This window comes from Euleptes europaea, chromosome 20, assembly GCF_029931775.1.
Source record: "Euleptes europaea isolate rEulEur1 chromosome 20, rEulEur1.hap1, whole genome shotgun sequence".
Lineage (NCBI taxonomy): Eukaryota > Metazoa > Chordata > Lepidosauria > Squamata > Sphaerodactylidae > Euleptes > Euleptes europaea.
Window position 1 is genome coordinate 10,445,759 of NC_079331.1, and position 27,734 is coordinate 10,473,492.

Consider the following 27,734-nt stretch of genomic DNA (forward strand, 5'->3'; position numbering starts at 1 on the left):
AGGTTTTCAGGGAAACCTGTCTACTGCTATTGATCTTCTCACTGTAGATCTCTTGATGGGCTTTCCATGATTCCCTGAAACACGGTAAGAAAACCACAGCTCCAAACCATCCTTCTTTAGGACATAAGAACGTAAGAAAAGCCATGCTGGATCAGACCCAGGCCCATCAAGTCCAGCAGTCCGTTCACACAGTGGCCAACCAGGGGCCTCCAGGAAGCCCACAAACAAGACGACTGCAGCAGCATCATCCTGCCTGCATTCCACAGCACCCAATATATTCGGCATGCTCCTCTGATCATGGAGAGAACAGGTATGAATCATGACTAGTATCCATTTTAGCTAGTAGCCATGAATACCCCTCTCCCCCAAGAACATGTCCACTCCCCTCTTAAAGCCTTCCAAGTTGGCAGCCATCACCACATCCTGAGGGCAGGGAGGAAATACTTCCTTTTATCAGTTTTGAATCTCTCACCCTCCAGCTTCAGCAGATGACCCTGCTGTTCTAATACTATGAGAGAATCCATAAAAGGTGCATACACAGGTCAGCATGGGTGATCAGACCTTCCCAAGGGCCCTAAGAGGGGCACAGACGTCCCTCAGGAAATGCCGAATCAGACTGTCCCAAAACTGCCCCTGCAATGACCCTTCCAAAGAAGCAGAAGCCAATTCTGGGCAAAAGACACTGCCCATCTGTCAGCTCCCACAGGCACAGCTATAAGCTGGCACAGCTGCAAGCTCCGCCCAAGGGAAAGCGTTCCTCTAGAAAACCTGGCACACGCTGGCTAAGGGCTGGCGAAAGAGTGGGAGTTGAATAAATTAAGGCTGGGAAGCTAGACAGAGTGGGAAGAGTGTGTCTCTGAGAAAGGAGGAGAGGCGGCTCAGCCGACAGCTGAGGTCTGAGCAAAGGCACGGCAAAAGCAGTTCTCCAGAGAAAGCGGAGAGGAGTTGCCGGTAAAGATCACATTTTTTTTAAAGCCATTTAAAAATTCAACAAATTTGCATTTTGAAAATCTCAGAGGAAGCTGGCATTGCTACTGGCAGAGGCCCCAAAGATTGCAAAACACCTTCTTTCCAGCACCCTCTAGCTGGCCTCTACCTTTTGGAGATCCAAATTTTGGAGCTATCCAAGGCAGCAGCTAAATGCAGACACTCACCTATTTTAAACAAACGGAGCCCGTTTCAGTTGCTCGGTAGCGAGGGAAAGACTCTGCATGTGCTCGAAGACTCTCTAATTTATCCTTCGCTAGTCCGGTGTCTGAACCCTGGCTCTGAAACCAGTGCCCAGGATAAACCCCAAAGGCACCCTGGCGGAAGTTAAGCCCTGGGAGGATGTTCAAGAAGCGAAGAAGCATGAAGCACTGCAGCTGAAAGTCCCCCAAGGAAGGAGCGAGCTACAAAATCCAGAAACAGAGGGCATGACACAAAAGGTGCAACAGAGAACACTAGAAGAAGAGCTGGTTTTTATATGCTGACTTTGTCTACCACTTAAGGGAGACTCAAACCAGCTTACGATCACCTTCCCTTCCCAACAACAGACACCCTGTGAGGTAGGTGGGGCTGAGAGAGCTCTAACAGAGCTGTAACTTGCCCAAGGTCACCCAGCTGGCTTCGTGTGTAGGAGTGGGGAAACCAACCCAGTTCACCAGATTCGCCTCTGCCACTCATGTGGAGGAGTGGAGAATCAAACTCGCTTCTCCAGATCGGAGTTCACTGCTCCACACCACCGCTCTTAACCACTACATCATGCCGGCTCTGATAGTCTAATATTCCAACAAACAAGAGGGTTCCCCGTTCACTGGACTAGTCTTAGGGTGAAGTAAAATGACGCAGTTGCTTCACACAGCGCTACCAGCGTTTCCAGGCTCCAAACTCTTTGTGCCATTTTAAAACATCGAAGGCAGTGATATCTAACTCAGTGGCTCGGAAGCCGCACGTGGCTCTCGTGCGCACCGTTCTCAAATGCGGCGCCATGTTCTTGGAAAGTGAGAGAGGCCATTGCTAGGAGGGGCGTGCAGACGGCACGCAGTTCTCGCCCCTCCTTGGTGAGCTTTTTCCCTAACCTGAAAATCCCCAAACACTTTCACTTTTCCGCATGGGAAAGATGCTCCAACCCCTTGATCATTTTGGTGGCCCCTCTTGTACGCTTTCCCCAGCTCTGCAGTATCTTTTTTCTCGTTGGGGTGACCAGAACTGCACCGGAAGTCTATACAACACTTGAAGTTTTATTTTCAGTCCCTTTCCCCTTTAATCTCCAGCGTGGCGCTTGCCTTTTTCATTTTCACTGCACGCCGACGTTTTCACTGAGCTGTCCACTATAACCCGAAGATCCTTCCCTATCAGGGTTCACCAGTTCAAACCCCATCAGTGTATAAAATCATAGAGATGGAAGGGACCACCAGGGTCATCGAGTCCAAGCCCCTGCACAATGCAGGAAATTCACAACTACCTCCCCCCCACACCCCCAGTGACCCCTACTCCATGCCCAGAAGATACCCAAGATGCCCTCCCTCTCATCATCTGCAGACAAATATGCATACATCATCTTTCTCATCATCTCGCAGACAAATATGCATACAAACCACTTGAGTGAACAAGCATCTTTAGTTAGGTCTCAGACAGCAACTGTTGGGAAAAACCTCTCTCTGCGGGAGATACTGAAAAGTGGCTGCCAATTAAAAGTAAACAATACTGAGCCAGATGGTATAAGGTCTTACGCCTTTGGGCCAAGATGGCGTGTTTCAAATATGAACTTTTCTTCTCGGCTTACATTTTGGAAAAGAGCAAACCAAAACAACACGCCTCTTTGCAAGCTAATTTCCCCACATTCTACCAACTGGAAAACCAATCGTTGTCATAATTACGATAATTGCCCTCTGATTATGGGATGAAATCTGGCCTTCGCATCACTATGACTTAGAATAATGACATTCTGAAGGCCATGAGAACCACTTAATATAGACAGCATTAGACAGGAAAAAACACCGACATGTATGTGAGACAAGCAAACCAGACCAGCGTGCCCACCCACGGTTAAGCAAATGTTTATCTTGTAAAAGAGGTGGTGATTGCTTCTATGTCTCCTAAATCTTGACCAGTTTCTAAACATAAAGTGTAGGTTTGCCATGTGAAATGCATCTCCTATGGTTTATCACTCCCCTCTTTATTTCTCCCCTGCCTATGTGATAGTTGGAGATGTCTGAAACATAAAACATTTATTTTTTAATATACTGGCCTTGAGCAAATACGAGGTTAAACACGGTTAGAATAAACCTTAGTTTGTTCTTTTAACTCTGGTTAAGAACTTGAACCAGTGGATACTTAAGAAAGAGAATACACATGAAATCATGAAGCTGCCTTCTACTGAATCAGACCCTCAGTCCATCAAAGTCAGTATTGTCTACTCAGACCGGCAGCAGTTCTCCAGGGTCTCAGGCAGAGGTCTTTCCCATCACCTCCTTGCCTAGTCCCTTTAACTGGAGATGCTGGGGATTGAACCTGCGACCTTCTGCATGCCAAGCAGAGGCTCTACCACTGAGCCCCAGCCCCTCCCAAGGGTGATACCTTCCAGTCTTCGAGGGGCAAGGGCTGCTTCTTTTGGAGATGCTGGGCGTAGTGCCTTCCTCTAGCAGATCACAACCAAGGGGTTCAAAGTCATTTCAACCACCTTTGAGAACTATACAAGGAATTTGCAGTAGGCAATAGAAAATACTAACATGGTTCCACAAAGCATTGGTGAGATATTATTTTCCATGTTGGCAGGGATGTACAGCCATCTTTCAGGAATGCTCAAGCTTTGGATTTCCTGTAGTGGGCAGGGAGGTGAACTAGCCTATAAGACCCCCAACCAACACTAGGCCTCTATGAAAGCAAGCCTAAGCAAGTCTACTCAGATCTATCCAATGGGGATTACTTCCAAGAAAGAGTTCTTGGGATAGTACTGTACGGCTGCAATCTTAAGCGCACCTACTACGGAAGAGAGATTCAAAACAGACAAAAGGAAGTATTTCTTCACACAACGCATAGTTCAATTGTGGAACTCCCTGCCCCATGGCTACTAGCTAAAATGGATACTAGTCATGATGCATACCTGTTCTCTCCAGGATCGGAGGAGCATGCCGAATATATTAGGTGCTGTGGGACACGGAGAGGACAATGCTGCTGCAGTCGTCCTGTTTGGGGGCTTCCTAGAGGCACCTGGTTGGCCACTGTGTGAACGTACTGCTGAGCCTTGGTCTGATCCAGCAGGGCTTTTCTTATGATCTTACGAAGAAGGCCCCACGGAGCTCAGCGGGGCTTTCTTCTGAGTAAACACGTTTCAGATCGTCAGTGCCCATTGAGGGGCTTCAGAAAGCCCATGATGAAGATGAAAGATAAGAGAGCAATCTGTTAACAAAGTCTCCCGCGTCGGTCCTATTGAAACAAATAGGGGTTACCACTAGAGGTCTAGTATTCCACAGGTCCTATTCCTCTGAGCGGGGCTTTTGCTGGAGAGCGCGGCTCGCTTCTGCTAGCCGTGTTGTTTCAGCTTTCTCCACTTACAGAGCGCTAGAGCAGTGGACCTGTGCCAAAAATATAACTGTACTCCTTGAGCGTCAGGAGTAAAATGGCCATTCCTAAGCCGTCGCTGCCCTCCTCCTTCCTTTCCCATCCCGTCCACCATCTGCCTTCTCGCCTCTTTTGCTCCCACCACAGGGGCCCAGAAGGCAACATTCAAAGGCCCTAATGAGATGGGGCTCTTCCGACATCCTGTCTCAGTTTAGCAAGAATAAGAAGGAATAAAAGTATGTCATTTGTTTGTTGTAATTGTTTTTTCCTCCACGCAGTATGTTTCTGAATCATAAATCCACTCAGCACAGCCTTGAAAGCATCCCATATCGTATTTAAACTAGTTTCTCCATTGATGTTAATCTCAAAATAATCTTTGACGAGTTTATGTAATTCTTCCTTTATATCTTCAGCTCGTAAGAGTCGATCGTTTAATCTCCATCTAAATGCTTGTCTGTTATTCCATTCAAAGGAGACCGGGTCGTGATCAGAAAATGTTCTAGGGACTACATGTATTTTACGTAACTGTGTAAATATTGATTTACTTGCCCAAATCATGTCAATAAGGGAGTATGATCCATGTCTTGTGGAATAAAACGTGTATTCCTTAGAAGAAGTGTTTCTTGTTCTCCAAATGTCCTGAATTTGTAACTCATCCACCATTTGAAAAAAAATGACTTAGGAAGGCAGCCTTCATTTTCAGCTATAGCTTTCGTCTTTTAGCAATCAAGAAAAAACTCAAGTATTATTTAAGAAGGAAGAAAAAACGAAGAGGCAAAGATGACTGGGGGATTCGGCAGCTGCGAGGCCTGGATAGAAGTCAGGAATTCGACAATGACATGCAGCAACGGCGAATGCTTCACTGACCTCCGTTTCTATCAGGCTGGGAATGGCCAAATACGGTAACTGATATTACTCAACACCGAGGAGACCTCTGCGCAATGTTACGGAAGCTCCTCCGGAACGGCAAAATCTCGTCCAATCTGACAGCGGGGTGCCGCTCTCCCTTTCAAACAAAGGAGCAGAACGGTTCCTGGGAGTGTGTTCTTCTGCTCTTTGTCATGCCAACATAAAGGTAGTTCGGTCTTTGACACATAGTGTGCAATCACGAACGTCCTTGCTTCTGAAATTAGGATACACACTAGGTTTGCCAACCTCCAGGTGGTTTAATAGAAGGAAGCGCCTACACTAACTAGTTATGTTGTGCAAAGGAATAGTAACAAGCTCTTGCAATATATGCAAAATAGTGATGTTATTCAAAAAGTGCACAAACATGCAAAGTTACAAAGATATGACGAACTCACACTTATATACATAAGTCTTCCAAAAGGAAGTCAATCTTGATAGGCACAAGCTTTACAAAGTAAGTACAAAAACGTATTTCTCATAACATTTGTTCTTTTTGCAGGTAGAAATGTTGAAGTGCTGTAGAGGCTGAAACGGATCGGGAGCAAATAACATCACTATTTTGCATATATTGCAAGAGCTTGTTACTATTCCTTTGCACATCCTCCAGGTGGTGGCTGGAGATCTCCTCTATTACAACCGATCTCCAGCCGATAGAGATTGGTTCGCCTGGAGAAAATGACCACTTTGACCATTGGACTCTATGGCATCGAAGTCCCTCCCCTCCCCTCCCCAAACCCCACCCTCCTCAGGCTCCGCCCCAAAAACCTCCCGCTGGTGGCAAAGAGGGACCTGACAACCCTAATACATGCATGCTAAATTTAGGTGAAACAATTCCAGTGCTTCGTCAACATGTTCCAAGAATTCTCATGGCTTTCCAGGAATTTGCATGCAAGTTATACAGAGATGGGTGAGAATTACAGCTGCTGCATTCAGACATCACAACAAAATGCTGTTGGTACACGGTGGGCATACAACTGGCTTGCTTCCACGGCTGTTCCCCTCCTGCTCCCTCCCTCCTCCCCTCGCCCCACCCGCACAATTTCATTAAAAACGGTAAATCAAAATTCCACTTTGTCGTGTGGTCCAAACGCAAGACACCTTGCCAGACTGGAGCTTATGCCCTTCCCATAAACCAGTACCCTGAACTGGTTCATGTGGAAAAATTTGATTCAAGCCTTCCGAAACCAGGAGTTTTGGCTGCATTCCATGTAGGAAGGAAAGAGGAAGAGAAGCCGGTGAGCACAGCAACAACAAGAAGAAGAGTTGGTTTTTACATGCCGACTTTCTCTACCACTTAAGGGAGACTCAAACCGGCTTACAATCACCTTCCCCTCCCCGCAATAAGCGCCCTGTGAGGTAGGTGGGGCAGAGAGAGCTCTAAGAGAGCTGTGACTAGCCCAAGGTCACCCAGCTGGCTTCGTGTGGAGGAGCGGGGAAACAAATCCAGTTCACCAGATTAGCCTCCGCAACTCACGTGGAGGAGTGGGGAATCAAACCCGGTCCTCCAGATCAGAGTCCACCGCTCCAAACCACTACACCACGCTGGCCAGTTTCACAGAAGTTTATCATGTCTGCCTACAGCCCTTAACGCATGCTATTCCAGCTTTTCAGAGCCAAAGCGTCTCATGTTATTTTAACCTTTCTGTGACAAACCATGATATTCCCTTTCACGCCAAACTACATTTATTCTTTCAAGTAGAATACATGCGTATGAGAGCCTTATCAGCTCTGACTTATATTATTCTAACCTTTTCACACTGAACTAACTGTCTTTATTCTTGCGACTTTAACTACGGCACTGGAGAATGACTGCTTGTGCCGCCTTAAAACTATAAAGCTCATGATAACAGTTCGGCTGCAAGTCTACTACGGGTGCCATCAAAACATTCTGGGTCTTCAATTAAAATGAGGAATTTGACAGTAACTGATGAATTGGCACACCGCTGGAAACTATTATCTATTTGATGCGAGCCTTCCCATCCTGTCTTTCTTTTCTAGTTTCCCCGTTTTGTTAATCTGAGATGAATGGCAGTTTTACACGGAGATGGACAGTAATTTTAATGCAGGATTTTAATATTTTAATATCATTGTCAAGAAAAGGATGACCACCATTTTGCCCCGAGTGCTAATAAACAAACTTTTTAAATCAAACCATAGTTGACACAAAATTCTGTACTCATCCTAACATAGGGTTGCCAGCTCCGGGGCGGGAAATTCTAGAGATTTGGGGGATGAAACCTGGGAAGGGTGTGGTTTGGGGAGGTAAGAGACCTCAGAGGGGTATAATATCATAGAGTCCTCCTTCCAAAACAGTCATTTTCTCCAGGGGTACTGATCTCTGTAACCTGAAGATCTGTAATTCTGGGAGATCTCCAGCCACCACCTGGAGTTTGGCAACCCTATTCTAACAGCCGCTGAAAGCCCTCACAAGACGTAGTTACCACCCCTGAGACTATTGCATAAAGGCATTACCTGGACATGGCAGTGGAGAGCAAGATGAAGAAAGATTTAGATTCTGGAGTCCTTCAGATCTAAGATGGTCTATAAAATTATGCATGGTTTAGGTGGAGTGGACAGGGAGAAGTTTTTCTCCCTCTCTCATAATACTAGAACGTGTGGGTCATCTGCTGAAGCTGGAGGGTGAGAGATTCAAAACTGATGAAAGGAAATATTTCTTTATACAACGCATAGTTAAATTGCGGAACTCCCTGGTCCAGGATGTGGCGAAGGCTGCCAACTTGGAAGGCTTGAAGAGGGGAGTGGACATGTTCATGGAGGAGAGGGCTATCCATGGCAACTAGTCAAAATGGATACTAGTCATGATGCATACCTATTCTCTCCAGGATCAGAGGAGCATGCCGAATATATTAGGTGCCATGGAACACAGGCAGGATAATGCTGCTGCAGTCGTCTTACTTGTGGGCTTCCTGGAGGCACCTGGTTGGCCGTTGTGTGGACAGACTGCTGGACTTGATGGACCTTGGTCTGATCCAGCAGGGCTTTCCTTATGTTCTTAACACAGGCAGAGTAATGCTGCTGCAGTCGTCTTGCTTGTGGGCTTCCTAGAGGCCCCTGGTTGGCCGCTGTGTGAACAGACTGCTGGACTTGATGGGCCTTGGTCTGATCCAGCAGGGCTTTTCTTAGGTTCTTATGGACTTAGGCATGCTGGAAAACCAGCGTTCATATTTTTCTTCAGTCAGCAAATTGCCCTAGACAAATCCTCTTTCATCCTTGGGTCCCCACTTCATAAAAACAGAAGCAGGCTGCTCGTAAGGGTACTTAACATTAAAAAAAATTACGAAAGCACCGTTAACATTAAAAAGCAGCTCAGTGGAAGCGGCTAAACAGAAGTAGTTTTTGTGTCACCAAAATTGTTTGGCCACCCATATTTCCAGACAAGACTCTTGCATAATGAGGCCTATTTATCAGGGTGGGGGGGGGAAACTAACAAAACATCCAAAACATCCATATAATCAGCCGTTTGGATAAACAGCAGCGCAACCGACCCAGCTACAGTCGCATAATGTCAGCGGCTTATCTCCTGTCTGGCCGGGGTGACGGGCTAAGATGCGAGTGAGCCAAGCCAGGGCCAATGGCTGTTGGCCGCCATTTTCGACAAAGGGAGGATAGGAAGAAGGGAGCCGTAATCGGTGGCACCCCACCTCCCTTAGAACTGGGAAGTCTTACATTGACCACACACAAAAAGAGCCGGGCGAAACTTACAGTTCTGATAAATCAGAATGATAATGAACAATTTTGGGGGGGAATGGGAGGCTTGGAGAATGTACTGTGAAAACTACTTTTGAACGGGACCATTTAAAGCAGGGATGGGGAACCTCAGGCCCGGGGGCCGTATACGGCCCCCGAGGACATTTTTTGTGGCCCTCGGGAGCTCCAGGGCCCCGCCGTGGAGGTGTGGAATGGGGGGCACTCCCTGAGGGTGTTACTGGGGCCACGGCTTGCAGGGGGGGCTGTGGCGCCCTTTGGACCTCCTCTCGCCAACTGATGGCTATTGGTCGGCGAGAGGAGGGGAAGGAACGCTTCCCCCAAGGTTGCCCCCTATAGCCGCAGCGTGCAGGAATGCCGGGGCACACTGTAAGCCCCTCTTGCTGCCTGTCGGCTGTTGAGCAGCAAGGGGGGGGGGAAGAGGCCCACTGCTCCTGGGGGCACAGCATGCACGCAGGAGCCGATCGGGCTTCAGGGGGCTTTTTGTGGACTCTGGGGCGGGGAGGGCATGGAGCCTGGGGCCAGGTTGCATGGGGCCGGTGTGTGTGTGAAGGCTGTTCTCTCTCCCTCTCTTTCTGTCTCTTTCTTTCTCCCCCTTTCCATTTCTTTCTCCCTCTCTCCCTTTTCCTCTTTCTCTGTTTTCCTTCCTTCCTCCCTTGCCAATCGACCGCGGGCTGTGCCTCCCTGGTGCCTCGTTTGCTCGGGCCCACCACTGGCTGCCCTCCCGCCTGGGAGGGGGGGGAGGACCGGGGGAGCCCTCCAGGCCTTCTCTGCGTGGCCTCCCCTGGGGTTGCCAACCTCCAGGTGGTGGCCGGAGACCTGGCAACCCTAGCCTCTCCCTCCCCCCACCGGGAGATCTACACCTGGTATGGCCCCCGAATGATGCTATAAATGTGCCAATGGCCCTTGGCAGGAAAAAGGTTCCCCACCCCTGATTTAAAGGATACTCATTGATCTAATCCCTTATTCCTTTTTTGGGTTAATTTTTTTATATTAGGTATTGATTTCATAATGTTGGATATGACAAGAACAGATAAATTAAAATAATATTGGGATTAGTCCTGTTAGCAAAAGATTATACAATTTAATTTTAGACGGAAGAGGGAGAGGGGGAAGTCATTTGATTGTTAAATTAGAAAAATATTTGTTTTCCTCTTTATTATTATTATTATATTGTTTTTATGGATATATTAAGTGAAGAAGAAGAAAAAAAGAGCCAGGCTCTCCCTCTGTACAACCTATTACATGCCTGGCCTGTTGCATATTGCCCGTACGTGTAAATATATTTGTAATGCGCGTGCATGTTTTTACATGATTTAACTAGGCCACTGAGGAAGGCCACGTAGGCCGAAACCCATTTGGCTTGTGGTGACAGACATCAACCTTACGGAACGCCATTGTGCTATTTTAACAGTTTTTAAAATAATTTTAATTCTGATATAGCGCTTCTAATAAATTACGTAGTTTCATTATTTATATATATTCTTTTCATCCCACCCCAGCTTTGGGTACTAGGGTTGCCAGGTCCCTCTTTGCCACCGGCGGGAGGTTTTGGGGGCGGAGCCTGAAGAGGGCGGGGCTTGGGGAGGAGAGGGATTTTTTTATAACATTTTTTATTGTTTTTTATATTACAGTAGTTTCCATCATTCATTAAGATGATTATATGATATAAACAATATTTCTTTATTCTATATAACTAATTAATATATCAAAAAATATCTCTGAGTCAATATTGTTTCCGGTAGAGAGAGAGGGATTTTCAACGCCATAGAGTCCAATGGCCAAAGCGGCCATTTTGTCCAGGGGAACTGATCTCTGTCGGCAGGAGGTCAGTTGTAATAGCAGGAGATCTCCAGCTACTACCTGGCGGTCGACAAGAAAAAACAGCACGAGGCTCTCTCTCTATATATATATTTCAATTACAAAAATTGAATTAAATTAATTTTTATTATCTATTTAATTTAATTTTTATTATCTATTTAATTTAAATTAAATAGATAATACTATACATGACAAACAATGTGACAAATGTGAATTACCACCCAGATTGTGACAAAACAAATAACAGACAATACAAACACGGAAAAATCTCTCAATCTACATCGAAAAAGTTATTTCTTCTTAACTGCGCATGTCATAATCCCACAGTTTATAAGTAGCGCATCAACTAAAAGTAGACTTATGGGCAGTGAAACTGCAATTGATGCGCTACTTATAAACTGTGGAATTATGACAGGCGCAGTTAAGAAGAAAGAACTTTTTCGATGTAGATTGAGAGATTTTTCCGTGTTTGTATCGCACGTTTCCATGTTTTGTCCCAATTTGGGCGGTAATTCACACGTGTCACATTGTTTGTCATGCATAGTATTATCTATTTAATGTAACTGTTGTAACTGAAATAGAGAGAGCCTTGTGCTGTTGTTGTTGTTTTTTCCTTCTCAATCGCTGAACTATAGCATGGGTGTATTTTTCTTTCCATTACCTGGAGGTTGGCAACCCTATTGGGTACCCAATCTTCCTCTGTACAGGCCAAAATGGCTGAGGGAACAAAATAAAATAAAATAAAATAAAATAAAATAAAATAAAATAAAATAAAATAAAATAAAATTAAAAAATAAATAAATAAATAAATGACTGACTGACTGACTGACTGACTGACGCTTTGACATTTCTCCCCCCTTTTGCTATTCATATACAGCTCCTTTTCTCTCTTTCCTCAGGCGCTGCCCTATTCACCTGAGGGGAAGACTAGGTTTTTTTGTTCCACGTGTCCTGTCAAGAAAGAGAAGGGGGCCATCTTAAATTCGCACACAAGTGACAGTTACCTACAGTAATTTTAAAAAACCTTTTTTGTGCGCAACCTGTAAAGGGGACTGTCTGCCTTTGGGGCAAAGGCTGTTACTGCACTAGGTATTCCCAGCGATGTATTAAGAGTTTGAAAACGTTATTAAAAAAATCCTGTTCGCACTTTGTTTGGCCCCTTTAGCGGTGAAGACGTCTTCCCACCCTTTTTTAGCCGTGGCATCCAAAAACCCTTTTAAAGCGATGCTTTTTTATAACATTTCCAAACTCTCGATACATCGCTGGGAATACAAAGTGCGGAAACCCCCAAAGTGCGAACAGTATTTTTTATAACGTTTTCAAATTCTTAATACATCGCTGGGAATACATAAAAAGTGCAAACGAGATTTTTAAAAACATTTCCAAACTCTTGATACATCGCTGGGAATACCTAGTACGGTAACAGCCAAAGACAGTAATTTCCTCAATAAGTTTGCGGAGGAGGGTCAGGGAAGACGAGCTCCTGAGGAAAGAACTCCCTCGGCGCCATTTTGCCCGTCTCCCTTTGCCTGGCTTTGGACAATTCATTTCAGCCAAAGACGTTTCTATCCTGCCTTCCGACAACTGGAAAGCTAGGCAGCTTCCCATCAAATAAGACAAATCGAAACAATGCATTTTAAAAAAATGTCCAACAGCGCTGAGGGGGAAAGGGAAGACGACTGGGGAAGGCACTGGCAAACCACCCCGTGAAACAAAGGGGATTACCACACTTTGTATTCCCAGCGATGTATTAAGAGTTTGAAAATGTTATAAAAAAACATCGCTTTAAAAGGGTTTTTGGATACCACGGCTTATAAATGGTTGGAAGACGTCTTCGCAGCTAAAGGGGCCAAACAAAGTGCGAACAGGATTTTTTTATAACGTTTTCAAACTCTTTATACATCGGTGGGAATACACAGAAAGTGCGAACAGTATTTTTTATAACATTTTCAAACTCTTAATACATCGCTGGGAATACAAGTGCGGTAACCCCTAAAGTCTGCCTAGGAAACGTCGGGATGTTTGATGACCCCGGTGCTTGCACAGTGGACTATCTTTACCTAACAGTGCAATCCTAAGGAGCGTTATTCCAGTCTAAACCCGTTCATTTCAGTGGGCTTAGTCCAGAGTAATTCTGCGTAGGATTGCATTGCAAATCTCCTCCTGCGTTCCTTCTTTACAACACCCCTGTGTAAAATGAAGAGGACAAATATATATATATATATATATATATATATATATATATATATATATATATATATATATATATATATATATAAATAACCAGATGCAATTTCATGTGCAGAAAGCCAGAATGGTATAGTGGTTAAGAGCGGTGGACTCTAATCTGGAGAAACTGGTTTGATTCCCCACTCTTACACATGAGCGGCGGACTCCAATCTGGTGAACTGGGTTGGTTTCCCCACTCCTACACACGAAGCCAGATGGGTGACCTTGGGCTAGTCACAGCTCTCTCAGAGCTCTCTCAGCCTCACCTACCTCACAAGGTGTCTGTTGCGGGGAGAGGAAGGGAAGGCGACTGTAAGCCGGTTTGGTCCTCCTTAAAAGGTAGAGACCATCGGCAGCTAAAAACCAACTCCTCTTCTTCTATCCTAATTGCTGCCTACAGATGCTTGGGTGAGATGTAGGCAACACAAGACAAGGAACAAGTCACGCGCGGTGGTGAAAATACCTTGCTTAAGGGTCTACTGCGAAGGACAGTGAGACAAGATACATCTTTCTTTTGCTGGACTACTGGAACTACTGGAAACACCTGGCACGAACTCAGCAGTACTAGTTCCTTGACAAATAGCTGTCAAGCAAAAAGGAGACGCCCATTCCCCCAGCATTCTTCAGTGTTCACACATTGCTTCCAATTCAAAGGATCTTGTCATCCAGTTTCACTCGCGCGCATGGCATGGCCCGGGATGTAGCACAAGTCAGAGAGCCAGGTGCGCCAGCCAGAAGAAGCAAGAAAGAGGGCTTGAGGTTTTTCCAGCCTAAACCAATATTTACCAGTATGGTGAGTCTGATTTTCTTCAGTGGGCATTTAGTGGTAAAGTGTTGGTTAGAAATGAAAAACAAACAAACATAACCCTCAATTATAAACTGGGATATTAAACTTACCACTGAGATATTTCAAGGGATTGGTCCCAGCAGAACAAGCACGATTTGAACCACAGAAATGAAACATGGGTACATTTGTCTAAGTGCATTTTGGAGGGAACAGCAGAGTAATCTGGACGTCCGTCTTTGAAGAGTGCACTGTGTTTTCTTATTGGCACAGTTTATTCTTGCTTGTCATGCTCAGGGCAAGGAGCATTGAATGGAATGGGAGCCCTACACGCTGAAGGGTGGAAATAAATTCTGCAAGCACTGCCACAAACTTCAAACCTAATTTTGTAGTGACTAGAAACTTAGCTTTTTAAAAGAGAGAGACAGAGAGAGTGCACTGACATTCCTCGTGCGCTGAACATAACACCCAATACCACACTCCAAGTCTTATCGCATGCTGTCAACTTTTAATTGGTCCCCACTTCTATGTTTGATTTGCAAACATTAGCAATGGTTAATGCTTGTTTGCATGTCATAAAAAGCTTCACCTGTTATTTTCTGTGACTCAAACCACGGCACGGTGTAGTGGTTAAGAGGTGGTTTGGAGCGGTGGAGTCTGATCTGGAGAACCGGGTTTGATTCCCCACTCCTCCACATGAGCGGCGGAGACTAATCTGGTGAACCGGATTTGTTTCCCCACTCCTACACACAAAGCCAGCTGGGTGACCTTGGGCTAGTCACAGCTCTCTCAGCCCCACCTACCTCACAGGGTGTCTGTTGTGGGGAGGGGAAGGGAAGGGGATTGTAAGCCGGTTTGATTCTCCCTTAGGTGGTAGAGAAAGTCGGCATATAAAAACCAACTCTTCTTCTTCAAACTGGTGGTAAAGGCCAGCTGGTGGATATGGGGTAGGTAGGGGTTTAGTGCTGTTGGCACATATAGCTTTTATTTGTACCACAAAACAGCAAAATACACACGGCCCCAATTAATATTTAAAGTGCCATAAGAGGAGGAGGAGGAGGAGGAGGAGAGTTGGTTTTTTATCCCGGCTTTCTCTACCACTTACAGAAGAATCAAACCGGCTTACAATCCCTTCCCCTCCCCACAACAGACACCCTGTGAGGTGGGTGGGGCTGAGAAAGTGTGACTAGCCCAAGGCCACCCAGCTAGTTTCGTGTGCAGGAGTGGGGAAACAAATCCAGTTCACCAGATTAGCCTCCGCCGCTCATGTGGAGGAGTGGGGAATCGAACCCGGTTCTCCAGATCAGACTCCACCGCTCTAGTTCACTTATAATTTTCTTTTAATGACAGATATGTGAGAAGGTCGGGTCATAAGATGCTTCCCCACCAAAAACCCTGAGATCTTTATATATGGTTTTGGAATTGGTAAGCACTGCACTTTCCACACATCCTTCATGCATGCAAGCCAAAACACCAGAATTAGGAGACATCGTTCATTTAGGAGCCCCAACATACAATACGAACCACTCTTCAAACTTGGGTAGCATCAGCAAGTTTCCATACTGAGATGAACACGGTATCATCCAGTTCAACCATTCTTTCCTACACGTCATCAAGCTTTTATTGAACAATCCTGACCACATTTAACACGGCTGAAGAATCACACATCAAAACTAGCAAAAAAAAGATTTGCGCTCCGAATACATTTTAAGAGGCTTCTCTCTTCCAGTGCTTAAAAAGTCAAGTCAGAAAACTTTCTAAAAACAGATGGAGACTCTCTTCCCCCCCACATCCCTCCTATCCAAACTACAGTTACATGAAAACAAAGTATACCAGCATCTGCAAATGATTTATACTGTAATTCTTAGATCTCTGAATATACTTGTACTTTGGAAAAGAATGAGCAAGGGGAAAAATGAAGAAGCGTGCGCGCCTTCTTATAAAATCCGAGGGTGATACAGCAAAAACTAAGCCCCCTGAAAGCCCCGCCCACTTCTTTCTATAGGGAACTCATGTCAACGATGAACCTCCTGCCGTTGAAATGACTGGGACCTTCGCCATTCTACGTTTGGTCGAGCAACAAAGTTGGACCAGATGAGAATACACACAGTACATTCCCATGACAGCTGCAATCTTATCTTTTAATATCACTTATTTACAATATTTCTTGGCTGCTTTTTTTTTTTTTTTAACTCGGAGTACTTAGAGCGGTGTAAAAAAAAATCAACACACAGTCTACTACGAAAATGGTAAAATGATTTTAGCCCATCAGCACACACTTCTTAAATAAAATGTGTGTGTCGGGGGGTGTTTCCCAGTAATTCAGCTGAGCACACATGTATCTGCTTTCTACTGAGTCTCTCAGGGTTAGTCCTGTCGACTCAGACTTAGCAGCAGCTCTCCGGGGTCTCAGGTAGACTTCCCAAGATAGAGTGGAAATTCAAACCTGGATCTCACAGACCCTAGTCCAACGCTCTAACCACACAACCATGCCGGTTCTCAGATAGATAAATAGCAGCAAAATTTACATGTGTGGGGTAGAGAATTTTCCAAGGAAAAGTATAGCATCCGAAAATTTTCTGTTGAAAATGCCAAGGAACGTTTTCCATGCCATACCCCTGGGTAAAGCTGATATAGGAGACCTAACAATTTAAACACAAGTCCTCTGTCTTTACTGATTTAGGACTCCAATTCTTTCTTGCTACGCAAGTCCAAACTTTCTACATGTTGACTACAATATAAGTATTCTGACACTAAATTCACAAACTCAACATTGCACCAATAGGAAAGTTATATTCACCTACACATGAACACATGAAGCTGCCTTATACTGAATCAGACCCATATTCCATCAAAGTCAGTATTGTCTACTCAGACCGGCAGTGGCTCTCCAGGGTCTCAGGCAGAGGTCTTTCACATCATCTACTCGCCTAGTCCCTTGAACTGGAGATGCCAGGGATTGAACCTGTGGACCTTCTGCATGTCAAGCAGATGCTCTGCCACTGAGCCACAGCCCCTAAAGAAGCCTTTACCATCATCTTGTTACAAACAGGGGTTGATCTCTTCACTCTTCCCAAATCTGCTCACAAAACCCCATGCTAGTTCCAAGCTGTCCAATTCTCCTGGAAGAGGTGGTCACAGTCACCACTACCTTAGAGAGTGATAAGTTTGGGTAGACACGCTTAGGGGACAAGTGAGAAGAAGAGGAGATAGTTTTTATATGCCTACTTTCTCTATCACTTAAGGAAGAATCAAACTGGCTTACAATCACCTCCCCTTCCCCTCCCCACAACAGACACCTTGTGAGGTAGGTGGGGCTGAGAGAGCTCTAAAAGAGCTGTGACTAGCCCAAGGTCACCCAGCTGGCGTCATGTGTAGGAGTGGGGAAACCAACCCACTTCACCAGATTAGTGCCCTCCACTCATGTGGAGGAGAGGGGAATCGAACCCAGTTGCCGAAATTAGCGTCCACCACTCATGAGGAGGAGTGGGGAATCAAACCCGGTTCCCCAGATTAGAGTCCGTCACTCCAAACCACCACTATTAACCACTACTCCACGCTGGCTCTCCCACCCACTAAACACGCCCCCTCGTTGGTTCTGCCCAACTCCTCTTGGGACCAGAAAGGTGTTGGCACGACCACACAATCCAGGGTTCTTTGATGCCAAGCAGCAACACCGATACCTTCTTTCGCCAAAGCAGTGAGCCAGCCAAGAGTCACTACATCCTCTGCCGTACGGTGCCAGGCACTTGCTTAGCAAGCATCTGCCACCACTGGGACTCAGCTGCACTGGCCCAACTGGGAAATGGCTTGGGAGGGGGAAATGGGACCAGTGCCATCTTCGGTGCACACCTATCACATTTTTACTCCACCCTTCCTCCAAGGAGCTCAGGACATTGTATGCAATATTCCCCTCCTCCATTCTGCCCTTAACAACAACCCTGTGACATAAGGCAGAGAAGGAGAGTGACTGGCCCAAAGTAATCCACTGAGCTGCTCGGGTGAGCGGAGATTTGAACTCGGGCCTCCCCAGTCCCCGGTCCAACACTCTAACCACTATACCACAGGAGCCCTGGGGAGCCAAGAACAAACTGTGTCAAGCAGATGTTTAATATACTCAAAGGAATGCATGCAGAAGCCTGTGGTTCAGTGGTAAGGCATCCGCCTGGCATGCAGAAGGTGCCAGGTTCAATCCCCGACATCTCCAGTTCAAAAGGATCAGTAGAAGGTGATGTGAAAGACCTCTGCTGAAGCTCCCAAGAGCTGCTGCTGTTCTGAGTAGGCTGCACTGAACTTGATGAACCAAGGAATTATTTGGGGAAGGGACGTAGCTCAGGGGTAGAGCCTCTGCTTGGCATGCAGAGGGTCCCAGGTTCAATCCCCGTCAACTCCAGTTAAAGGGACTAGGCAAGTTAGTGATGTGAAAGACCTCTGCCTGAGACCCTGGAAAGCCACTGCCTGAGTAGACAATGCTGACTTTGAGGGACCAAGGGTCTGATTCAGCATAAGGCAGCTTCATGTGAACATGCAGGGCAATCTATGCAGGGTCAGGCCACTATGGGACAGAGCTGGGAATCTGTAAAAACAAAATGTGGAATCTGCAGCTGAGATCAGACCCTGCGTCCTGATAGTGGTACTTCCTTCAAAGGTTCCCTTCCCTTGCTTAATGACTACAAGATGTCTCAAAATCATCTGAAGGAACCCACAAAAGAAAAGAGAGCAATGTGAAGAGACAAAACAAAAAGGAGCAGAAAAATGAAAGACAGAATGTTTACCAAGACAGTTGGAATGTCATTTAAAAAAAATAAAACCAGCCCAGTTCAGCAACATCTTACCAACGATACCATCAAACTCCACAAAAAGAAAAAGTTATGGGTGAAACTCAGACTTGAATTAATCCACACAAGAGCTTCCTTTAGTTAAGATCATTATTATTATTTACAGTCGCCTCTTTACAATGTAAACTGTAAGAATATCTCTTTCCTGTCCGTGTTCCATCTTTGCTATGCTTAAGGATGGCTTAAACAGTTTTTTTTTATGTTCACTTAAGCTGTCTGCCTCTTGCCAAAACTTGACATATCTGGAGTCTAAAGGAATGGGCACCGGGAAGCCAGCCCAAGAGCTTGATGGGAGACGTCATGCGCCACAGAGGGACCAAACCGAGCAACAGCAACGGGCAGGTTATTTGCAAAGCAATTAGTAACGCAAAGCCGAAGCACCAGCAAACGCGGTGGGAAGCACAGAACTCCTTGCAGCCGTCATAAGCCCGTGAACGTAAAAGAAGAACAAGTGTCCAAGCGATCTAAGAATAATTTTTACAGGAGATAAAGAAGAGCAGAGACGGGGGGAAGAAGAGGAGGAAGAGGAGGAGAAAGAGGAAGAAGAGGAGGAAGAGGAGGAGGAAGAGGAGGAGGAGGAAGAAGTTGGTTCTTATATGCCGACTTTCTCTACCACTTAAGGGAGAATCAAATCAGCTTACAATCACCTTCCCCTTCCCCTCCCCACAACAGACTCTCTGTGAGGTAGGTGGGGCTGAGAGAGCTTTAAGAGAGCTGTGACTAGCCCAAGGTCACCCAGCTGGCTTCACGTGTAGGAGTGGGGAAACAAATCCAGTTCACCAGATTAGCCTCCGCCGCTCATGCAGAGGAGCGGGGAATCAAACCTGGTTCTCCAGATCAGAGTCCGCCTGCTCCAAACCACTGCTCTTAACCACTACACCACCCTGGCACGTCCAAAAGAACAGCACACTGCTAATTAACGCCTCTAATACTGTACCCACTGCAGCCTGCCCAGTAGCAAGCTACACAGCCTGGCTCTCTCATTCACACACACACACACACACCTGCCCTCTTCAGAAGGCCAGTTAAGGACAAGGCAGCGGTGTGCTCCACTGCAATCTCAGCTCAAAGTTTGCTTGACAATTTGGGGGAAAAAATCTAATTAGTGCCCACAGAGACTCTGCAGGAGCACTCTTCCTCCACTTTTGGCACTGCGACCAAGTTCTCGGAAGCCGACCTTTCCGATCTCCCCTCCAAATGTAGAGACAGAGCAGCACGACCCCAGAGCCATGAAAAAGCCAACGCGCTTCCCCAAAACAAGCCGTTTCATATCAAGATTGCTTTAAGAAATATACTCGAGGCAGCGAAGAGAAGATAAACCGGCAGGACGAGAGGCACGGCCCCAACGCTGTCAGCAGGACACACAGAGAGGACCAAGAGGGCTCCAGCAAGTGAGCCCAGCCAGATTCTGCCAAAGAAAACGCAGACGAGAAATCCCTACAGGAGCCTTTGCTAATCCGATTTGGAGAAAACCACAGCCCCAGCCCCAAACACAGAGCACAGCCCTCTGGCAAATTTTCTCACAAGATGTGCTATCAAAAGGCAGAGGACAGTTGGAAAGCTGGCACTCCTCAGAGCTGCCCAAACGGTATGCCGTTTTTGGCGGGTCTGACACGCCAACTGTAAACATCTGTGCCAATTTATGAATGCAGCATCACGACTGGTGTTAAGCGCCCTGGGCCAGCAGTCAGCACCCAAAGTCACCTTTCCTGACCCCCTTCCTAGAATTTACTTGCTGGTATCAAAATCACACTGGCCGTGCCCAAACCTAAGGGTGGCTACATGACTCAAAGGAGTTATCTTGGCTTCAAACCCTGCAGATTGACTAAATACAAGAAACAGCAAGGCAGAAAAGCATAGGGCAGATAAGGCGGCCGCTTATCCAGCTAGCTTTTTTCTGAGCTACCCAGAAGGTGCATCAAGACCTCACTTCACCTGCTGACCCCACTCCTCATCCCCAGTTTAGTTTTTAGAAGCAAAGAAGTGGGAGCTCCGACCTGTCCAGGATCTCCATCCTGTGTTCCAAACGTCACTCCCAAATGAAGAAGTGAGCTGTGGCTCACGAAAGCGCCTACCCTGCCAGAAATTTGGTTATTCTTTCAGGCACTAACTGGACTCCTGCTCTTTTCTACTCCCAAACACATCCGTGGGCAGCTTCCTCTCCTCTCCCAGGACTAGGAGCCTTGGCTTGGGAAAGAGGCAAAGAGCGCCGGAAGGCCCCTCGCCCCACACACCGGCCCCTCCGGCAGAGCAAACATCTAGCCAGCAGCACCCCTCCCCAAAAAGGCACAGCAAGGTTGGGCGCCCAGTGCACATGAAGCTGCCTTCTACCCTTGGTCCATCAAAGTCAGTACTGTCTATTCAGGCAAGCAGCAGCTCTCCAGGGTCTCAGGCAGGGGTCTTTCCCATCACCTCCTTGCCGGTCCCTTTAACTGGAGATGCCGGGGATCGAACCTGGGTCCTTCTGCATGCCAAGCAGATGCTCTACCACTGAGCCATGGTCCCTCCCTCTGGTTGCATGGCCCCTTTGCTTTAAAGATACTGTTCATATGGCCAACTCGGCCCTGAACAGTCTAGTCTCTTGAGCTGGAGATGCTAGGGATTGAACCTTACGCTCCAGCTCCACAGGTTGACCACCCTTAAACTGGCTCTGCATCCCGAAAGGGGCTCCTTATCCTCACGCGGGCAAAGCTGTTTAAAGGACCATAATCTTTTCGTGCTGGTCACGTCTGTTCATCCCAGTTCTTTAGAATACCCCCTCCACATGGTTGGCCTGCCTATACATATTATTTGACAACTCCTCGTCTCTGTAGAGTTTTTTGCTTGGCTAGATTGAATGCTAACCCTTCTATGGCAATGCAGGGCAGAATTCTGAATATACCATACTCAGACAGGATCTGCCCTTGCTCTTCTGGCTCTGTTGACTCATTAGCCCATGCCCTTTGGGAATGCCGCTTTTACGAGGAACTTCGATCGCACTGTATTTCCCCCCTTTTAATATACAAATCCAATACCTCTGTGACTGACATAATGCCTTTTTTACTAAGCGATAGGGACCCCAAGGCTACATTGTCAGCGGCAAGATTTGTTTCAATCCTTATATCCCTCCAACACTAGATATATGCTGCTCAAGATCAATGGACCAAGGAGCTTCTAAGGGATAAAAGGAAAGGAATCTTTGGTTCTTGTGGGTTATCCGGGCTGCGTGACCGTGGCCTTGGTATTTCCTTTCCTGACGTTTCGCCAGCAGCCGTGGCCGGCATCTTCAGAGGAGCAACACCGAAGGACGGCGTCTCTCAGTTACACGGTCACACAGCCCGGACAACCCACAAGAACCAATGAACTCCGACCGCAGCGAAAGCCTTCGACAATATTTTGGGAAGGAGTCTGTTTGGAGGGGAGAAGGAAGGCGGGGGTGATGGAGAGGGTGTTGATGGAGAGGAGGCAGGGGTGGACGGTCCTGCCTTGCGCAGGGGGTTGGGCTGGATGACCCTGGGGGTCCCCTCCGACTCTGTGATGCGATGAAGCTGACAGCTCGCACGTGCTCGCCGGCCAGGCAGGTGGGCAAGCTGCCCCGGGCCCGGCCCCTTCTTACCCTTTGAGCGCGTCGTGGCCCACGGCGCCGGCCGCCTGCCCTCGCCTCTTGGCCCGGCTGGCCCTGCTGCTGCTGCTGGGTTCCTTGGCGGAGGTGAGCACCGGGGCCGGGGCGGCGGGGGGCTCCCCTTGCAAGCTGCCCGGGCTCCAGGCGACGCTCAGCAGCACGGTAAATCCCAGCGCCACCGCCGGACGCATCGCGCCGCCCGGCTGCCGGGAGCGCCCGGGAGCCGGAGCCGGGGCCGGGGGGAGAAGGCAGCCGCCGGCTGGGGGGGCTGCAGGTGGGCCGCGCGCCTCCGGGCCCCCGCGGGGAGGGGGTCGCGCCTCCTGCGCGCTTCGGGCAGCCCCGGCTCCGCGGAGACTCGCCCCGGCCACGCTGTGCAAAGAGAGAGAAGGAGCGTTAGAAAGGGGGAGAGAAAGAAGACGGGGAAGGGGGAGAGGAGGAGGAGGAGGGGGGGGGAAGGAGAAGAGGAGGAGGGGAAGGGGAAGAAGAAGATGGGGAAGGAGAAGAGGAGGAGGAGGAGGGGGAGAGGGAGAAGGCAAAGAAGGAAGAGAAGGGAAAGAAGGGGAGAAGGAGAAAAGGGAGAAGGAGAAGAAAAAGGGAGAGAAGGGGGAGGGGAAGAAGATGGGGAAGAAGATGGGGAAGAAGAGGAGGAGGAGAAGGGGGAGGATAACAAGAAGGGGAAGGGGAAGAGGAGGAGGAGAAGGGGAAGAAGAGGACGGGAAGGGGAAGGAGAAGAGGAGGAGGAGAAGGGGAAGAAGAAGATGGGGAAGAAGAAGAGGAGGAGGGGAGGAGGAGAAGGAGGGGAGGGAGAAGAAAAAGGAGGAGAAGGGAAAGAAGGGGAGAAGAAGAAAAGGAAGGAGAAGGGGGGAGGAAAAGGAGGAGAAGGGGAAAAGATGGGGAGAAGATGGGGAGAAGAGGAAGAGGAGAAGGGGGAAAGGCGAAGAAGAAGGAGAAGAAGAAGGGGAAGGAGAAGAGGGAGAAGAAAAAGGAGAAGGGGAGAAGGAGAAAGGGGGAGAAGAGAAAGGGGGAGAAGAAAAAGGGGGAGAAGGAGGAGAAGATGGGGGAGAAGGAGGAGAAGATGGGGGAGAAGGAGGAGAAGATGGGGAAGAAGAGGAGGAGAAGGGGAAGAAGGGGGAAGAAGGGGGAAGAAGGGGGAAGAAGGGGAAGAAAAAGGAGGAGGAGAAGGGAAAGCAGAGGAGAATGGGGAGGAGGAGGAAAGGAAGAGGGAGAAGGAGGCACCGCCAGCCCGCCCGCCCGCCCGGAGCCCCCTCCGGAGCCGTGCCCGGCCGCCGCGCCGAGCGCATCCCGCCGCCGGAGCACCCACCTACCCACCCACCAGCGCCGCTCGCCGGGCTCCTCCGCCGCTGCGCTGCCTGCCCTGCGCTGCCCTGCGCTGCGCTGCGCTGCGCTGCGCTGCCCGCCGCCTTCTCCTCGCCTCTTCCGCCGGCCCCTTTTCCCCTCCTCTCCCACCGCCCCCCTCCCCGGCCCGGCCCGGCCGCGCCGCCGCTGCCTTTCTCGCGAGAGAGAGAGAAAGTTGGGCTGGGGGGCGGAGAGGAGAGGCGAAGGGTTTCTCCCAGCCCGGCGGCTTTCCCCCGAGGAAGCCCTGCGAGCCTCGCCAAAGCGCGCCGGGGCGGAGAGCGCAGCGCCTTGGCACCCGTCGAGACGCCTCGCTAACCTTCGCTGGGATCCCCAAGGGCTGCCTCGCCCCCCACCCCCGGGGCGGAGGAGGAGAGGGAGGGAGGGAGGGAGGGAGGGAAAGGACCCCCCTGTGCCAAGGCCGAGACGCCCGAGAGGTGGGCAGCCGGGCACGGTGGCCCCGGCGGGGACGCCGACTGGCAGCAGGTGCGGGAGGATGGGGAGGTCGCGCGATGGGCCGCCCTGCGCTCCCCGGCACCAGGGGGGGAGAAAAGGCTGCCGCGTGAACACACGAACCTGCCTTCTACTGAATCTCACACTCTTCCTCCATCAAAGTCAGTATCGCCTGCTCAGACGGGCAGCAGCTCTCCAGGGTCTCAGGCGGAGGTCTTTCACATCACCTACTTGCCTAGTCCCTTTAACTGGAGATGCCAGGGATTGAACCAGGGATCTTCTGCATGCCAAGCAGACGCTCTGCCACTGAGCCACGACCTATCCCCATAAAGCTGCCCTATACTGAATCAGACCCTGGGTCCATCAAAGTCAGTATGGTCTACTCAGACCGGCAGCGGCTCTCCGGGGTCTCAGGTGGAGGTCTTTCCCATCACCAACTTGCCTGGTCCCTTTAACTGGAGATGCCAGGGATTGAACCTAGGACCTTCTGCATGCCAAGCAGATGCTCTACCACTAGAGCCACAGCCCTTCCCCTCACTCACTGAGCTACAGCCTTTCTCTTCCACTCACTTCCCGGCATTGTGGGAAGAAAAGACTGCCACCTTTGAGCCTGGCACATATCCCCCCCCCTTTGTTTTTGAGCACATGAAGCTGCCTTGTTCTGAATCAGACCCTTAGTCCATCAGAGTCAGTATTGGGGCTGTGGCTCAGTGGTAGAGCCTCTGCTTGGCATGCAGAAGGTCCCAGGTTCAATCCCCGGCATCTCCAGTTAAAGGGACTAGGCAGGTAGGTGTTGTGAAAGACCTCTACCTGAGACCCTGGAGAGCCGCTGCAGGTCTGAGTAGACAATACTGACTTTGGTGGACCGAGGGTCTGACTCAGTATAAGGCAGCTTCATGTGTTCATGTGTCCACTCAGACTGGCAGCTGCTCTCCAGGGTTCCAGGCAGCGGTCTTTCACATAACCTACTACTTGGTTCTTAACTGGAGATGCTGGGGATTGAACCTGGGACCTTCTGCATGCCAAGCAGAGATGCTCTATCACTGAGCCACAGCCCCTCCCCAATTGTTTTCAATAACAACAAATCATAGAAAGACAAGACAGACACTGAACTTATCCACCAGTTCAGTTCTGTTCCTTTAGGGACCAGGGATTTCCCCTCCTGCTTATAAACAAAATAAATCAGTATAGCGAGGCTTAGAGGAACGCTGTCACTGCTATTGTGAAATGAACACGGTACTTATATATCTTTGCATCAGATTCAGAGGGCGTATTGCATGGGATTCACAGCCTCTTGGTACACATGGGATTCACAGCCTCTTGGTACACACGTGTGGATGTGTGAATGAAAGAACTGTAAACAGATATGATGAGGTGGGCTCTAGTCCACAACAATATGAACACCACAACTCAAGACAACTATGCATTTTCTGGGATTGAATAGAGACCTGGGATTCCTGTCTCATTACCAATGCTCATTTCCCCCCCCCCCCGCCTACTACCCCAGCTTTACCCCAGTTGGCCCTGCTTGCTGGGGGTAAAGGGAAGACGACTGAGGAAGGCACTGGCAAACCACCCCATAAACAAAGTCTGCCTAGTAAACGTCGGGATGTGACATCACCCCCATGGGTCAAGAATGGCCCGGTGCTTGCACAGGGAACCTTTACTACCCCTCTGCATATCACACCTAATCCAATCAAGCCTGCTAATGTCATTTACTTGCTTTTGACATTTAGATTGCCTTTGTGTGTCTAATTCATTCTTCTTTACTTAAGGATAGATGGACTCACATTCTAGCTGTATTGGAAGATGTCCGCTGTGGCTCACGAAAGCTCACACCCTGCCAGAAATTTTGTCTTTAAGGTGCTACTGGACTCTTGCTGTTTTCTACCACATATCTGTTAGCCTTTGTGTTGGGGGTTCAGTTATGCAAGTGTTCTGCTCCCTCAAGTGGTCAATTCGACATGACACCAGTTTTTATGAAGCCCAAAAAGCTGCTGATTTAAACTACAGGGAGAAACACTTCATTTAAAGCTGAGTGATGTCAAATCGACCACCGGAGGGAGCAAAACGAGTGCAGAACTGGGAAAAACCCACCGAAGAAACAGGGCGTTAGATGCGAGGAAACTGAGAATGCATAAAAGGCCCAAGTCGTATGGATGAAACTTACAAAATATGTCATTTAAAAAAAAATGCATTAACGCGTTTAAATTAAACCACAAAGTTTCCCCATCCTTCGTTTGGGATGAAACACAGATTCTGACTATGTTTGCATCATTGAATACCTGATAGCAATATGAATATTTACTCAAAAGAAAGCACCACTGTTTCAGTGGATCTTCCACCCAGGTGCATAAGACTGAAAAACCCAATTCTAAACCTTATTACTCAACGTGATCTATTTTACACTGAGTTTGAGAGCATAAAATGTCACTCTGGAATGAAAATTTAGGGCACAGTCTACAGTTACAACATTTTAAAGTCCTGCCACACTTAGAGATTTGAGCGCACACGCTCCCACTAGCAAAAAGGGTTTTAAAATGCTTAAATTTGGCTGGATCATTCCCCAAACAAGCACAGTTGTTTCACAGGATGATACTGCATCATCAGCATATGTGGCATGTTCATAAAATCACATAAGCAAAAAATGTAAGTCCCTGCCCAAGGGAGTTTACTGATCACTTTTATTCCTGATGCACAGCCACAGATGTGGACAAACGGACCTCTAGGAGGTTTCAGTTTGGGAGTACACAAAACCCTGATCTGTCCCCAATGATGTCACTCACAGAACGACCCATTTGTTTATGGCGGATAGTTAACATTTGGGAGTTTCCACCCTTATTTAGGGGCCCAGAAATGTATTGAGCTCCATTCCCGTGAGATCAAGACTGCAACACAGAAATCGCATAACTCAGTTTGGTCTAATGTTCAGTCCTCAGAAGTCAACGGGTGGATTCCTAACATCTTAGATTCGACGTCGACAGGAGGCTCCAAAGAGAAAAGAGCCAACAGTTTCCTAGAAGGGTGAGGGAGGTTAACGTCACATTCTTCCACTATTTTTTTTTTAAGGCTTAATCTTGGCCGGCGTAGAAGGGTGGTGGGTTTTCTGCTGCAGTCAGCAAGTTAACCGATAGACTGTAAGTGAACTTGGGTCAATGTTAGCACTCCTTGCTGAGATACGCATTCAGAACCACTTGTAGGATCGTCAACAGACTTATTGGAAATTATAATACCTGCCTGATATAGTAAGGAAACAATGTGATGAACCCAGAATGATACCAAGGGATAGCCCTGCTACAAGATAGGCCCAAACCAAACAGCAACAGAAGATTGTAGATGATCACATACCGCTCTCATCTCAAACCGGTTCAGCGCATCCTTAACAACCAACGGCCTGTGCTGGACAATGGTACTCCTTTCTCACAGGGACTAAAGAAGAAGAGTTGGTTTTTATATTCCAACTTTCTCTACCACT

At 48.0% G+C, this 27,734-nt stretch overlaps 1 protein-coding gene across 1 annotated transcript in view; it reads right to left on the reverse strand.

Moving 5' to 3' along the window:
• FBN1 (fibrillin 1) overlaps positions 1 to 22,485 on the reverse strand; it is a 197,789-nt gene extending 175,304 nt beyond the window's left edge. The window contains exon 1 of the mRNA XM_056865827.1: positions 22,448 to 22,485. The gene's annotated coding sequence lies outside the window, so the exon portion shown is untranslated. The remainder of the gene's footprint in view (positions 1 to 22,447) is intronic.
• Positions 22,486 to 27,734: the final 5,249 nt, after the last annotated feature.